Source organism: Carassius auratus, chromosome 36 (assembly GCF_003368295.1).
Source record: "Carassius auratus strain Wakin chromosome 36, ASM336829v1, whole genome shotgun sequence".
NCBI lineage: Eukaryota > Metazoa > Chordata > Actinopteri > Cypriniformes > Cyprinidae > Carassius > Carassius auratus.
The window spans coordinates 13,651,127-13,669,766 of NC_039278.1; the positions used below are offsets into that span (position 1 = coordinate 13,651,127).

Genomic DNA, 18,640 nt, shown 5'->3' on the forward strand with positions numbered 1-18,640 from the left:
AGACACACAGTAAACAGCGATATTGTGTTTTATTGTAAATACTATTATAATTTAAAATAACGATTTTCTTTTTTAATGTATTTTAAAATGTATTTTATTCCTGTGATGTAAAGCTGTATTTTCAGCAGAGATTCCTCCAGTTTCAGTGTCACATGATTCTAAAGAAGTCTTTATAATTTGCTGATTTGGGTGCTCAAAAATACTGCTTTTATTTATTTTAGTTTTCTTGAAAAGTTTAACAATCTAAACTTGTTTACTTTTATTTGTAATCAATTTAACATATCATTGCTAAAAAAAAAAAAAAAAAAACTTTATGACCCCAAACATTTGCGGAGAGTTTAGGATGTAACTCTCAGTTGTTTGTCACATGACCCCCATTGTTTATTTCCCCCGCAGTATAATTCAGAAGCGGAACCGAGAGGAAGAGCCAGAAAAAAGGATTGTTCACTAATTATTGCCTATACAATGCCTTGCAGATGAGTGCACAATATAAGCAAGGCAATTGCAATTAAGTGGTTCACTCAGAATTCAGACACTATATAAAACCAATATAGTTCACTATATAGGTGATGGAAGTGGTTTCAGACAGTTTTAGCACATTTCACTTCTTTACTGTAAGCTATAACAAAAATACAAATACATATATAAAGACTTAAAAAAGTTATTAAAACATACACACTAAAGGCAAGTACTTGCACTAAAGATATGATCTGGAAGTTTACGTTGTTATGACACTAGTGTAATGTTGAATATTTACGTCAATTGGTTGGAGTGAGCCTGTAGGTCAAGTACGTCACAGTTCTTTAGAAGGTGGCATAGAAAACTGCAGTCTTTCAGGAACTTTAAATAGCAACGTAATTAGCACTAAGGTGGAAAGTCATCTTTTGTTAGCATTCGTCTTCTCAAAAAATGAGTCTAAACCACTGTCCCACTCGCCTGGAAGAGGCTCCCTGTTCACACAGATACACTTATAAAATGAGTATCTAAACCTGACATCCACAATAACAATAATAGAAGGGCATATTTTCACCTGCTTTCTTTAAGTTGGCAAAGCCACTGATGAAAATCCCCAGGAACCAGACCTGTGGCATCAATGTCACTCTCAGTTGCCTCAGCAGCAGTAACTTTAGCCTGAAAAATCACTTATTAATTTTAGATTTCTACAGCAGATGCTAAAATAGATAGAAAGCAGATTTAGCTCTTCTAGAAAGGAAGACAAAGGTTTTTCCTTCAGACATAGCGGAATTTCTTCGGCTTCGACTTTGGAGGCCGCAAGCATTCTTATCAGTTCAGGATATGACCTTCAATCTCTTTTATCTCCTGTTTTATGTGTACGTTACTCACAATGAGTTAGATCTTTGCCCTTTCCAGACCGGGTCTCTCTTCAGCAGCGAGACACCCTTGTAGCTGATCCTCTAGCCCACTGTTTGAACACGGACATAAACCCAACACGTGAAATTCAGAATCCACCTCACAGCCTAAAAACTTTTTAAAAAAAAACATGCTTGAAGCCAGAATGTTCAGAATGTCATTTGGTGGCTGTAGCACTTTTTGTGCCTTATTTTATGATTTATGCACACTAAACAGTGATGTGTACCTGTCGTAGGAGCACAGGGTCCAAAGCAGGGTCTAGCTCCTCCCCAACATTCTCCAGCGAGCAGGACTTTTCAAAGTGGATAGCATTTTCGAAACTATGCAGAAAGTCTCTGTCACTCAGCTTCATCACAGCTAATGTGTTATCACGCTCCTGCAGAAACAGAACAAAAACAAAGACCATGAGAAAAGGCAGAAAAAAAATGAGTACACATGCATTGCTTGCACCGACAGGAGGATAACAGAATATATGACGTATGCACCTCAACGGCATCATTCTTTTTCAGCGACTTTAGGCTAGCGAGGGCAGGAAGCGCTTCATTCAGATCTCTCTGAGCGTCATCAGCGATGGCATGTGACTTTTCAATGGCTTTAGCCTCCTCAGCCTGCACCGCTACACAGGTCTCCTCAGCTTCCACTGTGTCTTCCTACACACATAACACATAACGCAGGCAACAAAAATCAATACTGGATTTTAATAATTCTTGTTTGCATTTATACTTTTTTTTTTTTCATTCACTTAAATTTTCTCCATGGTGATCACAGTGTCCTTGGCTGCTTCCTGCAGCTGATGCCTCATCATCTCCAACTCTTCCTGCATCTTGCTCACATCCTCTGCTGTACTCAGCAACTACACCAAGAAGTTTTTTTTTTTTTTTTTTTTTTTTTTTTTTTTTTTTGATGTAAACTTTTATTAATTAGCAAGATCAAAATTACATGTATAAAACAAACATTATACATGATATAGACAAACATTACACATGAAATAAACAATTTCACACTAGGGGGCTGTATCCACATAGGCTACTAATTTATATAAAAATATTAAAGCGTTTACAAACTTTCACTGTTTTAATTGCTTTTTGTTTCAATGAAAATCGTATAGTATCAATATAATGCTCCATTTCCTTCCTAAAAGAGATAAAACAAGGTTTTTTGCATGAGAACTTACATTTGTGAATATGAAATTTTGCATGTAAAACAATAAGATTGATGATGTAAACGTTTTCTTTGCTGTTTTCCAACATACCAAATAATACATATTTCCATAACAAAACAAAATGATGATCGATATTCTGCACAATAAAATCGCATAGATTTTGCCAAAATAGTTTTACAAAAGGGCAATGCCAAAACAAATGTACCACAGTTTCAGGGCAACTAACACAAAAAGAGCAACTAATATCAATATCAGATTTGAATTTTACCAAATAATGTTTGGCTGGGTAAATCCTGTGTATAATTTTGAATGATACTTCCTTAACCTTGTTTGTAATCAAATATTTATTAGGTATTAACCAAACCTTTTTCCAAACAATATTGTCTGTCAGGCGATTCCAATAAGAATTAACGTAAGGCAAAGACACAATATCTCGTTGAAATAAAGCTCTTATGGAACTGTTGTGTGATTTTAAAGAAAAACAGATGTTACCTATATAAGAACTCATTACATTAGGCAGAGACCACTGTTGGATGTTGATTCTTGTCTGATGTCTAAATAACATGCAAACTTCAGGAGAAATAGCCCCAAAAACTTTGGCATAGTCCCCTGGTGTAACAGGAATCTTATACTGTGCCAAGAACTCTCCATAAGTAAAAAGAAAACCATTCAAATTAAATAACTGATCCACCAATATGATGCCATTATCAAACCAGTGTTTCAGATAAAGTGATTTGTGTTTATATATTATATCCTTATTATTCCATATATAGTATCTATGAGGAGAAAAATTGTGCTTGTGGATCAAAGACCATGATAAAAAGGCCTGACGGTGAAATTCAGCTAGTTTAGCTGGTATTTTATCAATATTATAATTACAGCTAAGAAAAAAATGAATACCACCCAATTTTGATAGAATATGGGAGGGAATAAAACACCAAATGGAATTAGGATTTTTAACAATTTGTTTAAGCCAATTAATCTTACATGTATTATTCAATGTAGCAAAGTCCAAAACATTTAAGCCACCATTCTCATATGAATTCATAATAACTGTCTTCTTTATGTAATGTATTTTATTTTTCCAAATGAAATCAATCAATATTTTGTCAATTTCTTTACATAGTTTTTTATCAAGATGTAAAGCCATTGCTGCATACATAAGTCTAGAAATACCCTCTGCCTTTGTAATTAAAACTCTACCCCTTAAAGAGAGGTCTCTTATTAGCCAATGATTTAACTTTTTTTTAGTTTTTTCAATAATAGAACTAAAATTCAGCAAGCACCTTCTTTTCTGGTCTTTGGTTATCAATATTCCAAGATATTGAACCTCATTCTTTAAGGGAATACCATTATAGTTATTTTTGAGACATTCCTTTATGGCCATAAGCTCACATTTAGCCAAATTTAAGTATACCCCAGATGCTTTTGAAAATTCGCCAATTAGATCAGTTGCCACAGATATCTGATTCTCATTTTGAATAAAGAGAGTAGTGTCATCGGCTAATTGTGTAATTTTTATCTCTCTATCAATAATGGTAATACCTCTCAGTGGGCTTGATATAATATGAGAGGAAAGAAGCTGACTTACTAACAAAAAGAGGTATGGAGATACTGGGCAGCCCTGCCTAATACCTTTGGAAATATCAAATCTAGGGGAAGTACCATTAAATAACTTTATAGAACAGTTACCATTTTTGTAAAGGGTTTTGATTGCTGTAGAAAAAAAAAATTCCAAAATCAAATTTCTTTAGAGTATCAAGGATAAACTGATGTTCTACAGAATCAAAAGCTTTACAAAAATCTAAAAATAATATAAAACCATTATCATTAATCAGATCTGAATAGTCCAAAATGTCCAAAACTAATCGTATATTATTTGTTATGTGCCGATTTTTCATGAATCCTGATTGCGATTCATCGATTACTGAATCTAAAGTTTTTTTCAATCTTCCAGCTAAAATTAGGGCCAGCAGTTTATAATCATTATTCAATAAACAAATAGGGCGCCAATTATCAATATACTGTCTGTCTTTATTTGGTTTGGGAAGCAATACAATTAAACCTTGTGTTAAAGTAGGTGGAAGACACTGTTTTTTTGTACTTTCAACAAAAACCTCTAAAAGAAAGGGAGCCAATTCCTTTGAAAACAATTTGTACAATTCTGATGTCAGGCCATCAGTACCTGGTGATTTGGAATTTTTCAAATGATTAATTGCATCCATCAGCTCGCAAATTGTAACAGGTCTGTCACAAAGTTCCTTTTCAGTTCTATTAATAGGTTTAATCTGCAACGAATTCAAAAAGGCTTCGGCTGACACCTGAGAGTAACTAGATGTATACAATTTTTTATAAAATTCACTACAATATTGAGAAATAACTGTATGATCATCTGTTATAACCCCATTAATATTTAATTTATTAATGGTGTTATAAACAAAGTTCCGCTTTTCTAAATTAAAAAAATAATGTGAATTTTGTTCCCCTGCTTCAAGCCACTTTTTTCTGGAACGAATAAAGGCACCTTCAGCTTTTTTCTTATACAAATCATCTAGTTTAATTGATAACTCAGCCATTTCTAGTTTTTCATCCTCTAAAAGAGAGTCTGGATGTCTCTGAGACAAATTTGTTATCCTTGTTATTATTCTAATTTCTTTGTCACGTTTACTTTTGGCCATGAAGGAACCATACTTTCTCATATATTTGCCAATTTCAAACTTTAGAAGTTCCCAATTTTTACCAAAGGCATTTTCCAATTTAGCTTTAAACCAAAACCTACAAATCAGATCTTTAACTTTATTTTGGACCTCATTATGCAGCAAGAGGGAATTATTAAGTTTCCAATATGAGATATTTGCATTATGGTTTTTGGAGTGCAGATTCACATTTATATAGATGGCTTTATGATCTGTTAAAGGAGTATGTAAAATATCTACTTTGACCCCATCTTTATTAAAACTTTCTGAAATTAACCAATAATCTATTCTGGATAGATTAGAGCCAGATTTATTACTCCATGTGAAGGCTATGTCATTAGGGTGTTTAACTCTCCAGATATCTTCTAAATTAAATTTGTCCATGAACATTTTTAGATTCATATTTATTGAATTTGATCGACCTGGTGGCCATTTATCTTTAGTACAGTCCTGAATAATGTTAAAATCCCCTCCCATTATTATATAAGCATTTGGATATTTATCCAGCCAACCTTCAAAGGTGTTCCCTACAGCCCCCAAAAGGCTATCATTCTCTGGTTTCCTGTTGTATCCATAAACATTAGCTGTTATAATAAACGTACCATTACAATTGAGTAACAGACAAACAAAATGACCTTCAGGATCACTTACAGACTGCACTACTTCCCCATTAAATCTATTCTTGAGTGTTATTACCCCAGCTGAATGTTCAGAACCATTAGAGAACTACACCAAGAAGTCCTCGCTGCAGACTGTAGCGCGTTGACGTCACGTATCGACGTCACGTATGTGTTTCCCGCGCATGCGCAAAGTGAGGCCAGGTATGTCTCTAACACGCATGCGTGTGTAATTTGCATTGCGTGGTGACGTTAGGTGTTTTCGCGTCGTGTGACTTAATACATCAGTAAAACGCATGCGCATTCTTAACAGAATAGCCCATACCAATAAAATAGATAAGTATTTAAAAACTCTAAACAGTAAAAGGCATATCCATGATTTTAATCATGTCTCATCTGAGGTAAAAATATACGGAATTAGAGTGTTTATTCTGTAGCCTAATATCTGTGTAGTAATATATATATATACATATACATATATACATTCTGTTGAGCAGTACTACACTGTGTAGCTATATTGTAACATTACACTACACTTTAATTGAACCTTTCTTTATTTCTTTTAATCTGTCCTCTGTCCTGGTTCTTGTTTATTTATTTAGTATAATTTTATACATGCTTCTGTTACTTTGACAATTCTGCATGTGAAATATTTATGCCAATAAAGTATTTTTCAGTTAAATTGACAACATACTTTATATTTTCAGTGTCTGCTTCCCATTTTATGCATCTTGCCTCCAAAAACCAAACTGATAACAGTAATCTTTTTTTTATTGCAAAGTACAAAACAAAATATAATTGTGTGTGTGTACATATATGATTGAGAGAGAGAGAGAGAGAGAGAGAGAGAGAGAAAGAGAGAAAGAGAGATTACAATTATAAACATGACACATGAGAAAGAAAAAAGAAACTGCATCTGCACCTACACATTCTAAAATTCACCTCCATCTTTAATAAAACAATCAACTGAGTAGTAGCCCTCAAAGTCTTTGTAGGAATAAAATCCACGCAGGACTCCCCTCCTGCCATTCCCAACATAGCCAGGTGGGCAGTCTTTGAATGTTTCATGGCACCATAGGCACTGGGTCAGTGAATACGGCACCCGGAACTCCTGTCTGTATCCTACAGAAAATGCACTCCAGTTCACGACACCTAATTTACATAAAAGAAAAAACAATATTTAAACAAAATCAAATCATTTTGAAGAAAGGCAAAAGAGTCATACAAGGTAAAGATTTTTAATATATTTTGAAATATATTATAGCTGTCTGAGCAGAAGCTGCAGGCAGAGATGTGAAGGTACTCAAAGGAGATGGAAGTGGTGGTCCCTTACATACTTTGGGTTGATACAGTGGAGTACTGGGCGTGGGAGACACAGACGTGCGTGGTTCACTTGGAGAAGGCTGAGGTTAAAGAAGGGGTGCTGTCTGAGCAGAAGCTGCAGGCAGAGGTGTATTACCAATCAGAACCATGGGTGATGGAGTTCTTTGTGGAGATGGAAACTTTTGTTTCTTTTGCTTGCATTTTGTAAGATGGATGTTAAATTGTGCTTTTCGTATGATTGTAGCAGAACAATAGCAGCAATGAAAATGAGAAACATCTCTGCATTTTAAGCTGCATCTTATGATAATAAAATCTGAAATTTACAACAACAAAAAAAACAGTGTAAAACACATATCCACTCACAAAACCATGTTTATGGATGTTCAAACACTACACACCTTCTTCACGAACAGCTGTTTTCAGATGATCCTGCACATGCTTCGTGACACTGTAGAAGTCCACTGGTTTGTAGACCCAGGTCTCACAAAATGGGCAGTGATATTTATCACAGCATGAGATGCACTGTTCTATTGTTATCTTTTCTCCTTTTCTGAGGACTGTAGTATGCATCTAAACAAAAGAACATTTACAGTCAAGTTAAGGTTTCTATATGTCAGATTTAAATGAACTCTGTCAGTCACACAAAGGTAAATTGACACACTTTACAAGGATGAGATTTTTAGTGAAAACACTTTACAATAAGCTGTCAATGGTTAATATTAGTTAACAATGAACAATAAATGTTACAGTATCTATTAATCTTTGATAATGTTAGTTAATGAAAAAGATGACAAATACAAAAACAACACATGCAACAATCAGTGACATTAGCCTACTTTATTAATGCAAGTCTTTCTGCTCTATTTAAATACATCTCTAAAGGCTAATTTGTCGGCGAAAAAATACTTTTAAAGACCCTTTAACAGACCAGCAGCAGAATCCCTGTCACTTTGAATCCTAACATATATCATAACACATGTCATAAATGTCTGAAATCGCAATTGCAATATACGATTATGACCAAAGCATCGTTGCAATTAAAAGCCGTTAACACAAACACACATTGTTTTTAAGAAAACATAAGTAAGTTAATATTTTTTTGACTTACTGCCAACGAATCTCGAATCCACCATACATCCGGAAGTGAATGAACCTGTACATGCGCAGTAACCCTAGGTATATAGCGCTTCTATACTCCTTGGTAACGCCAATAGCTGTGTCCAAATTGCGCAGTAAACACATACGTGACGTACGTACGTGACGTCACCGCGCTACAGTCTGCAGCGACGGGTGTCTCAACTACACACATATACAGTACACACACAATCATAAAACACGTTTGTAGATAGTGTAGGATGGTTAGGAACAATTAGAAGTTTCCCAAATCACCTTGTCCATGCCAGTTTTCATTGGCTGTCGAGTGCTGTGCATAGACAGTAAAAGAAATGGACACAGCGACCCCATTGGAACTCAATTGAGACAAGCCCATTTTTAGCGTTTTTTTTAGCACTTCCGTTTCTGACGCGCAGACTCAAACTAAGCTTGATGACGTCAGCAACCTGTCTGACAGATGTAAATGTTCTAGTAGCTGTGCGTGCAAACTGCCATCATTAATCTTGCAGAGACGGCGAGCTTGAGCGGGGAGTTCTTTGGCGTGAGTGAGCAGGATTAAGAACTCTGGTTAATTATTTTGTGTAGTATTTTAAAAGGTAACGCCAGTACGCCAAATTAAGGCAATTGCCTGCGAACTTCTCCTCCTGTCTGTACGGTAATGCGACAGAGAGTCGAGTGGTTATGATGCAATCGTTAGCCTATTTTTACAAAAACTGTTTCTACGGGGCCATAATGTAACATAGAAGGTAATGAAGCCCTTTATACATTGTCGTGTATCTTTAGAAATAAATAATGGACAAATGGAGTCTTTAAACGCCTCAGATGTAAAGTTATTGCTGTAAAAAGTGATGCTAAAATGAATGGGATGTCAATGGGATGCCACTGAAAGTTTTCTGATTCTTAAGAATAATTATTAATAATTTTCGCTGCTATGACAGAAAATTAATTTGAAAATCATAAAATATCGTAAAGGGTTTCATTACGTAAAGGGAACAATCTATTTAACACTGCCTTGGGCAATTCTTTAAAGCTACTCCATCTATAAATTGGTAGTTATATCACAAACAATTGACTGTTATTTAGACAACAAAAATAGCAACATATTCACTGTAATAAATTATAAAAGAAGGACGTTCCTAAACTAGAAAACAACATTTACCGCCGCCCACTGTGTGATAAGGGAATCCGTGTGTCCACCACAACAAATTAGTTAGCCTCATTGACTTTGTATGTGTGTTGTTTCCGTGGTGCCGACACGTAATTTCAACACATTCCGTGCCACCACCACGTTTATCGCATACCTGTCAAGTTTTGGATTTGAAAATAAGGGAAATTTTCCAGCGCACATTGCGAGCAGTCCCACCACCCCAACAAAGCTCCAGTATCCCTTACATTTTAAGACGGGTGTTATAGCCCAAATTAAAACACAAAATGGTATATATGAAGAGCATTTATTTAAAGGCTTATTTGCATATTTTCTGTTAATTTAACATTGATGTCTTTACATTTACATTTTATTTTAATTCCACACATTCTTTTCATTTCATATTGCTTTTCTTTAACAGTTTTTCTTTTCATTTCACATAACTTTTCTTTTACTCCTTTAGTGAGTTGTTGTACCAATTTGTTGCAGACTTTGCATTCTTTAAAAAAAGTAAATTCGCTGTCCCATTTATCACGGTATTTACACATGGGTTTTGGTTTTTTGGCAGGTGTGCCTTCACTCTCTATTGTAGCATCCATCATCCGTCTCTGTTTTTTCTTTTGTTGTTGTTGTTTTTCCCACGTTATAACTCATGTCATCTGACCTCACACACCCCTCGCGACAGGCTACTACAGGTGGGAGTTATCGCGAGACTAGTGACAGAGCTCAGATTGGGAATGTTTTTATTATTATTATTTTATTAATAACGCAGGTAAAAAAATTAATAAATAAAAATACGGGAGATTTACGGGAAAATACTAATACGGGAGGACGGCGGGAAAGAAGGGTAAAATACGTGACTTTCCCGGCCAAAACGGGATACTTGACAGGTATGGTTTATCGGGATCAAGGGTTCGTGTTCATTTCACGCATTTCTTTGAGATCAGGTTGCCCAGCTTCTTCTGGCCAATCAGAGATGAAAAGATTCCGAGGAGATGTGTTCAGGTTACTAACTGTTGTGGCAGGAAAGTTCAGTACTGCTCACACTTCTGGACACCATCTGATGGATCTCAACATACATCGGTGGCTATAAAGAGAGACAAAAGGTTAGTTTTAAGCTCTTGTATACATTTACAAACGCACACCAGATAAATGTACTGCCCGGGACACTTCCACTACTGGACTGTAGATGGAGACAGAGAACAGAGGTCATGAGATGCAAGAACAGGTTCACTGTATGTTGCAAGCTGAAATATCATTGTGTCTTTCTAACAAACGAGACAACAGACAAATAATAACTTTCACTAAAACTAAAAACAACAGTTTCTGTATAGTGTACCTGTAGCAGTGAAATACCAATACATGTAATAATGTCAAAAGGAAACCTCATCCAGAGAACAGTTTGGATGCTGCTGCAGATTCTCTTAACAGGCCGTGAGGTTAGCTTTTGTGGGCTGCTGGCCCATGTCCTGAACCACAGGTTTCATGGGAGTCAGGATACGTTTCAGCTTCTCAGATCTATACAGATTTGGCACATCGCCTGAGTTCAGGATGTTATTCACATCATCCAGGAAAGATTCATTCTTAATCTGAAAACCAGCAGGTAAGACAGAAGAAATGTGTTAGACTTGGACAGCAAGCTGTTGTATGTTTGCCAATAGTGTCCAGTGATTTTCTTGCAGATAAATCTTTCAGGAACATAGGAACATTGAACGTTGAAGATCACGTGGAACAGTGGACTGGAGAAAAGGCTGCAGAAAATCCATCTTTGCCATCATAGTAATAAATTACATTTTAAAATAAATCCAAACGGAAGCCAGTTATTTTAAATAGTAATAATATTTGACAACATTTGTGTGTTTACTGTATTTTTGATCAAATTAAAAACAGCCTTAGTGAGCATAAGCGACTCAGAAAATCAGAAAATCTGTGTTCTACAATGAATCCAAAGATGAGGTCTTTAATTCAGTGTATCACTTATGGATGGTTTCCAAATGGACATGTGAATAAATGACTGAATATTCAATATGATGCTGTGATATAATGGCAGGAGTCACACTGTAATCATTTCTTTGTGGGTGGCCATGTATTAAGACATTTATGAGCCAATGATCAAAAGTTATTACTGTAACTAAAGTTTAAGATCTGGCTAGTGTCTACTTTCAAATGTTTACAAAACCAAAAAAAAATAAAAAATAATAATGATTCCTTTGTGTATAAATAATGTATCTATTGTAAAATTATGCATTTGTATTATGTCACGGTTTATTAGATGTGTTCAGATAGCTGGTATTGATATTGAACGTTGCTCGCATATGTGTTCCAGGCATGACATAATAATTCTTTTCAGTTCTACATGGGTGGCAGAGCAAAAGGTTTACAGGCAAAAAATCTGGTACTGATGTCAAAAATGATAATGTTTAAATACAGTTTCAAATCAGTGGGTCAATACTTCTGGTTTTGATAAAATAAAGCCTTATTCATCTGACTCTCATTAGTGATGCTAATTATATTTTAACTGCTCTGCAGCTCTCACGTGTATGTGGAAAGCCTGGTAAGGGACTAGTGTCCACTGCCGCCAACTCCTAACAGTAAAAAATAAATAAAACTTTACTCAGCCGGTAGACCTTGACAGGCACGGGAAACATGAAATGCCCATATAAGACTGGCTGGAATGGGACCACCTCATTAATCTCCCACCCAAACTCCTGTATGTGAGAGTGGAGGAGTTGGTCAAACCACTTCCTGTCCTCATCACTGACCAGTCGATCCTGGAGCACCCTGCAGCTCCCGTGATACCAAAACTGCAATAGCTGTATTTTATTCTGAAGAAACAGAGATGACACAAAAGATTTTATGAAGATTTGAATAGATAAAACATGAAATACCTCAATTTTCCCAGCCGCTGCCATCAGGATGCCCTGGTAGACTTCTGAGATGCTGAATGTAAAGTGGGATTTAGCAGGTGTGGGTAAGAGAGCAGAGGTAATAATAGTGGAGTACACAATGATGATTGCATCAACTAGTGACTCATTGAACTGGGATTTTCTCTAGAAACCATAGATACAAAATGATTTTGTGAGAGAAAATGCATTTTGGGAGTGTGACATATACAGGACAATACACCAATATAAGCTCAATGCTGACATTGAACTTTGACTCATTCCAGAAATTATATTTGTAAATCTCAAAAAGAAATCTGACATTTAGTGCTTTATCTCTTTCTCTTCATTCTCTCTGGATTTTTTTTTTCTCTGTTTCTTTTTTCCTCTCTTTTTTTCTAAATGTAAAAAAATAAATAAAAGAAAATAAAAAATAGGCAAATCAGAACATCAAAAACATTCTCATTTAAAATGCTACCAAAGCTTCTGACAGGTGTTTCCTGTTGAAAACCCACCTTCATACCTAGATGCCCTCATGATGACTGTCACTCACCCATCCAGTTCCCCAGGATGGTGGAGAAGATCGTTCTCTTGTTGGCGTCCTCCATTTCAGTGAAGGACAGGAAGCTGAAGTGGTAGTTGAAGCGTAGAGTGATGGGATTCCTGTTCATTCCTGTTCTGTTCAGACACACACGCACACACACACACACACACCAGTTTGACCATGAATAAATTGGTTTAACCAATGAAATACCAAAATGTTCTCTGACCTCTCATGGGATGAAGGGCTGAAAGAAACAGTCCAGCAGTTTGAGCAGAGAGCAGATTTGATAAGGTCCTGAGGCAACACACAACAACACTTCAAAAACTTGATAGACAATAAACCACATACCTTTCATTATCTTCACTTTCATATGATCAACAGATTTTGATCAGCAGATCAGTAGACCACTTAATTAAATTTATTCTGTTTAATTTAAAAATAAATCTATATTCAAAAATAAAAATATTTAAAAAACTACAGGACCAATCATCACACGAGGTTCCTAAACATTGTCAGAAAAACACAGAAAATGATTATAGTTACACAAAGGCGTTACAGCACAGAGAGACAAATAGTGGCCATTAACAGAAATTGTCAAACGTCAGAGAGCTTGATGATCTCTGCAGAACTTAGACAAAGTTTCTTGTTGTCATCCAGAACCGTGTTCATGTTCACGATCCATACAGCTTCCACAGGTCCATCAAACATGTACCACTTCTTCTCCTGGTCCATCGAGGCAGCTCCATCTCCAATGAGACAAGACAGTATACCGTATGTATTGTAATTAAACAGTGTGTGTTAATTTTAACAACCTATTTTTTCCCCCTTTATTAAAGGAATATAGTTCACCCCAAAAAATTAATTACTCCATGATTTATTCACTCTCAAGTCATCCTAGGTGTATGTGACTTTCTTCTTTCAGACGAATACAATCTAAGTTATATAAAAAACAATGTCCTGGTTCTTCCAAGCTTTCACTGCCATTATAAAGCTTGAAATAGCTGTGTCAACCTGACAGTGTCGTTAATACAAAACTGCACTCACCACTCATGAGTAATGGGATAAATCTTCAATCTGTGCTACATGACTAAAGAGAGCAGAGGAAAATTTCAACACCCATTATGCACTTTTGATTTTGGTGCTGCCCCTGGAACGAATGAATGACACACAGTTTTCTTATGTGCCTTATAAATACATCTGAAAAACAACTTCATGGGAAAATATTGCACTCGCTTGCTCAATAGCATATTCTTTTCCAGCCTCCTGAGTCAGAGTATCACGGTTTTTATAAAGCTGTGCCCTTTCCTGACACTCTTTCAGCTGCTTGCTCACTCTCCACACATCATTTGCCATCTCATGAGCTCTCCCAAGGTTTGTGTAACCAGATATCCAGCCACTGTCATCTGAACAGAGGTGACTTAATTGCAATGCCCAGAGTGACTATTCTCTCTCTCTATCTGGTTAAGGATCATGCAGGGCCAAGCTATTGCTGTCCATCTGCAGAACATTTAGTAATTTAGGAGCTCAGCTACTGAAGAAAACAGCTTACTAACTCAGATCTGAACCCAGATGTGTAGAATGGCTGATTTTAGATTAGCAGTTTAAAGCAACTGTATTAAAACACTATTAAAATAAATTGCGAAGCAATGATGAACTCACTTCTCATTGGCATCTTTATCAGAGAGACTGTAGAAGAATTAACCTCTTAGATCATAATTAGACATAGCTTTGGACAAACTCTCCTGCAGGAGGCATTAGTAGAAGAAGACAGAGAAAAAGTTCTTCAGCATTAAGTGCAAAAATGCAATCTAAATCCTTTTAAAATACTATAGGGACTTTAAGCAATAGATGCTAATGTAAAGGCAATGGCGACAGGAACTAAAGTGTTAACTGCCATTGCCAAAGAGCACAACATTTCTAAGCAACAATAAAGAGGACAGCGTTATGCAGTGGTTCCCAACCATGTTCCTGGAGGCCCCCCAACACTGTACATTTCAATGCAGCTGGGTTTCTCAGCCAGCTTTTTGCTGATGGTTTTACACTCATTACATGCCTGAAACACACACATAATAGTAAATAACAGCAATATATTCAGATTTGATAAATATGCTTCTAGTCCTGATGAACACCCTGCATCTGTTGAAGTGACCTCAGGGTGAGTCGGTCCAGCACTGCATCTGTGAGGTCTCCGCGTTTCTCCACCAGACTTTGCCGATGATGATGGCAGAAGGGATGGACCGATTTAAAAGTTCCATCTCCTTCAGGTGCTCCAGTACTTCCTGTTTCACTTCCTGAACAGTCTGTCTCTTCTGACTGTGCAAACGTCGAGACACACAAACATAGGGTATGAAATCAGGCGAGCGTGATGTGAACACACACCCAGAGCAGTGGGCAGCCATTTATGCTGCGGCGCCCGGGGAGGAGCTGGGGGTTTGATGCCTTGCTCAAGGGCACCTAAGTCATGGTATTGAAGGTGGAGAGAGAACTGTACATTCACTCCCCCCACCCACAATTCCTGCCGGCCCGGGACTCGAACTCACAACCCTTCGATTGGGAGTCTCGGGCAGGCAGGAATTGTTAACATCCTTGTTGATTCTGGAACAACATTCCAATCAACCAATCAGAATTGAGATATAACTTTTCAGAAAATATCTGTTTTAGACTTTGAATCAGAGTTAGGTGCTTCGACACCCTTGTTAATCAGCTATTATTTCCCACTGATTTTAGTAATAAATTATTGGTAGGGTTAGGTTTAGGGTTAGGGATTGGGTTTAGTCTAAATTTTTGGACAATAATGTTGATCCAGGATGATCAGAAGATGTTGATCCAGGAACATGTCTTACTTGGCAAAATCACGGCGACCATGAAATCAGGGTATTACAGTGTATAGCACACTGGTCTCTCAGTTCATAAAAAATGCAAACAAAGGGCCTCACTGATGCTTTCCCTCAGATTCTTGGCTTATCCAACGACTGCAGGTTCTTTATTCATCTGAGTGAATGGGAACGAACAAAAAACAGAACAAAACCTTCATATAACTGTAAAAATGTATATTTCATTTTTACCAACCAATTTATGGTCACCGATTTAGTTAAAGTTCAACATAAAAGTTATTTATGTACAAGGGACAAGATAGGGAAACTTGTCTAATTGGTATGTTGTGTGTGGACAGGATCATCAAAATTGGAAAAAAAAGGATAATAACTGTTTAAAATAACCAAGGTTTGTGAAGGGCTATTTGAACAGGGCTTCTCTCTGTCTTCCATTCAAAATAGGTTTTCCATCAGAATCCCGAAGCCATCCATGACAGTCCACTTCATGCACCAAGTACTCCTTCTTCTCCTGACTGTATTGTAGCAGCCCAACCGACTGCCAAGAATACTCCAAAGCTGGGCTCTCTGGATCCACTACAGTACAAGTCAAACATATGAAGAACAGACATTTCATTTTCCCCACATGTGCCCATATGGCTCCCAATGGATAAGATGAATTTATTTTCAGAAGGAACATCAAGACAAATGATGGGATCCATTTGAGTACAATATGTCAGGTATTTCCAGAGAGTTTAGACAGCACTGTACCAGGTGGTGTACTGTTTTTGTCGGCAATAGGGCATTGGCAGGAACGGGCTTGCGGTCGATGGATCCTTGCCCAAATCCTAAAGCCAGCCATTTCTCTGGAGTACGGCAGTCACAATACTCATTGATGAATATCTGGTGTTACACAAAGCACGTTAATGGACAAAAAATGTACACACTTGTACACAACACACAATTATGCAGCCAATGAAACAGAAAAGGTGCAGGATTTTAATCTGAAGCATCTACATGGACACCAAAATTAGGGAATAAAAGCCATCTGTAAACAATAAATGTAGTGAAAAAATATTAACGTTTCATTAAGCAGTATACAAGCAACATGCATGACCTCCAGAGACAGGGAGCTGGTTAACTCATCTCATTTTTGAGCATCATCCGGTTGGAGTCAATGCCTAGCTCTGCCAAAAGATCATTATTATCCAACTTCTGCGTCTGAGAATTATTATTATTATTATTATTATTATTATTATTATTATTATTATTATTATTATTATTATTATTATTATTAATGTTGAAAACAGTTATGCTGCTTAATATTTTTGTGGATTTTCTTCAGCATTTTTTAATGAATAAAAAGTTTTTTAAAAAACAGCATTTAGTCAAATTAGAAATTATTTGTAACATTATAAATGTCTTTACTACGACTTCTGATCAGGTTAATAAATCCAGGCTGAATAGAAGTATTAATTTCTTTGAAAAAAAAAAAAATTTGAACAATAGTGTATTTTTAAATAATACAAAATACAAATGATTTACAGCAGAACATAAGTTGAGGCCATACCCTCTTTGCAAGTGACTGTTTTTTTTAACCTAGCATAATTTTATTCATGTTTTTTTTTAGTTTTTTTTTGAGAAAACAGGCCTGAGGCTCATTTTTGGGTTCTGACCCACCAGTTGAGAAGCACTGGTTCAAGATGTTTATATGAACTGCTCACCTATCACTCTCAATCTTATGGGGCAAATGTCCTGGGGGCAAACACAAGGCATCTGAACTTTAGGAAGTAGAACTGCAATACTCTCAGTCAATGTCTGACTCTCAGTGACAGTTTTATCAACTGTCCCGAATCCCAAACATTTCAAAGCATTTATAGTTTTGTACTTCCATAGTTAATGGCAGTAATTATGACCTAATGCACTGGAATGGGCGTAGAGTGATCTCAACCCATCCGTTCTCTTTTCATCTCATCCTGTGTAATTGTACTCTTATGGTTCTGAATGACCCACAGGGATCCTCACACTCCTGGGTCAAAAGGTCACAGAATCCTGCCCCATTTCCCAGCGGAGATCATAACCAACACACACCTTCGCCCCCGCTGGCCCTGCATGTCATCCTGAGTGTGTTCACTGAAGCGTGCATCAATTACTTCATGTGCCTGAAATCATGTGTCATTCCCAGAAGGTGTCTTGCAAACCCAAAGACAGGCTTGTTTAAGGTCAGAGGTCAAGTGCATGTGTGAAATTCAAAATGAGGAACCAGAGATGCCTTCTCACTTAGCATGGGAGATAACTGCCATCATTGTAAAAGGACTCAAAAGAACATGACAGACTGACAGATCATTAAGGAGATTCATCAGATCATTAAGTCAACAGGTTAAAAAGTTAATGGCAGCAGAGGAAAGACTTGCCAATTAACAACACAAGAGTGATACTTTGCCTCAAGCTACCAATATCCGCTCCATTTACTCTCCTCAAATGGCCACGAACTGAGGCAGTCACAAGTTGTCAGTTTCAGTAGAGGAAAATAAAGAACACTCTCTATGCCATAACAGATTTAGGCACACAATTCAATGCTCCCTTTCTGATTAAGGTTAACATGTTACATAATACAGACTTATGATACACTGATTTTTAACACATAATACTGCATTCATAAAGCAAACCTTTTGGTGATTGTAAGTTACTCCCATAATTCTTCCAAAGTGTCATTGGTTGTAGAAAAGAGGTGGATAAGGGCGTAGGGAATCAGCCAGAAAACTACAAAGGACAACAAACATGTCACAGGGAACAGGAAAATGTAATATTTATATATTTTTTATTTAATTCATAATTTATTTATATAAAAAATTAGCATTTGTGTGTGCTAATATATATACATGTATATATATATATATATATATATATATATATATATATATATATATATATATATATATATATAATTTTATTTGAAAAAATATTTATGACATTTT

General features: G+C 36.4%; 2 long non-coding RNA genes across 3 annotated transcripts; both read right to left on the reverse strand.

The window, feature by feature from the left end:
* Positions 1–1,206: 1,206 nt before the first annotated feature.
* On the reverse strand, positions 1,207–8,648 carry LOC113055336 (uncharacterized). Of its 2 annotated transcripts, XR_003277519.1 has the most exons (5): positions 8,559–8,648; positions 2,114–2,224; positions 1,857–2,021; positions 1,598–1,747; positions 1,207–1,423 (listed from the first exon to the last, which is right to left on the reverse strand). It is a non-coding gene; the product is annotated as an uncharacterized LOC113055336 (long non-coding RNA). The 2 variants fall into 2 exon arrangements; XR_003277518.1 differs by having other exon boundaries at positions 1,207–1,747.
* On the reverse strand, positions 6,431–8,396 carry LOC113055335 (uncharacterized). Its single transcript, XR_003277517.1, has 4 exons — positions 8,278–8,396; positions 7,568–7,739; positions 7,184–7,482; positions 6,431–6,998 (listed from the first exon to the last, which is right to left on the reverse strand). It is a non-coding gene; the product is annotated as an uncharacterized LOC113055335 (long non-coding RNA).
* Positions 8,649–18,640: the final 9,992 nt, after the last annotated feature.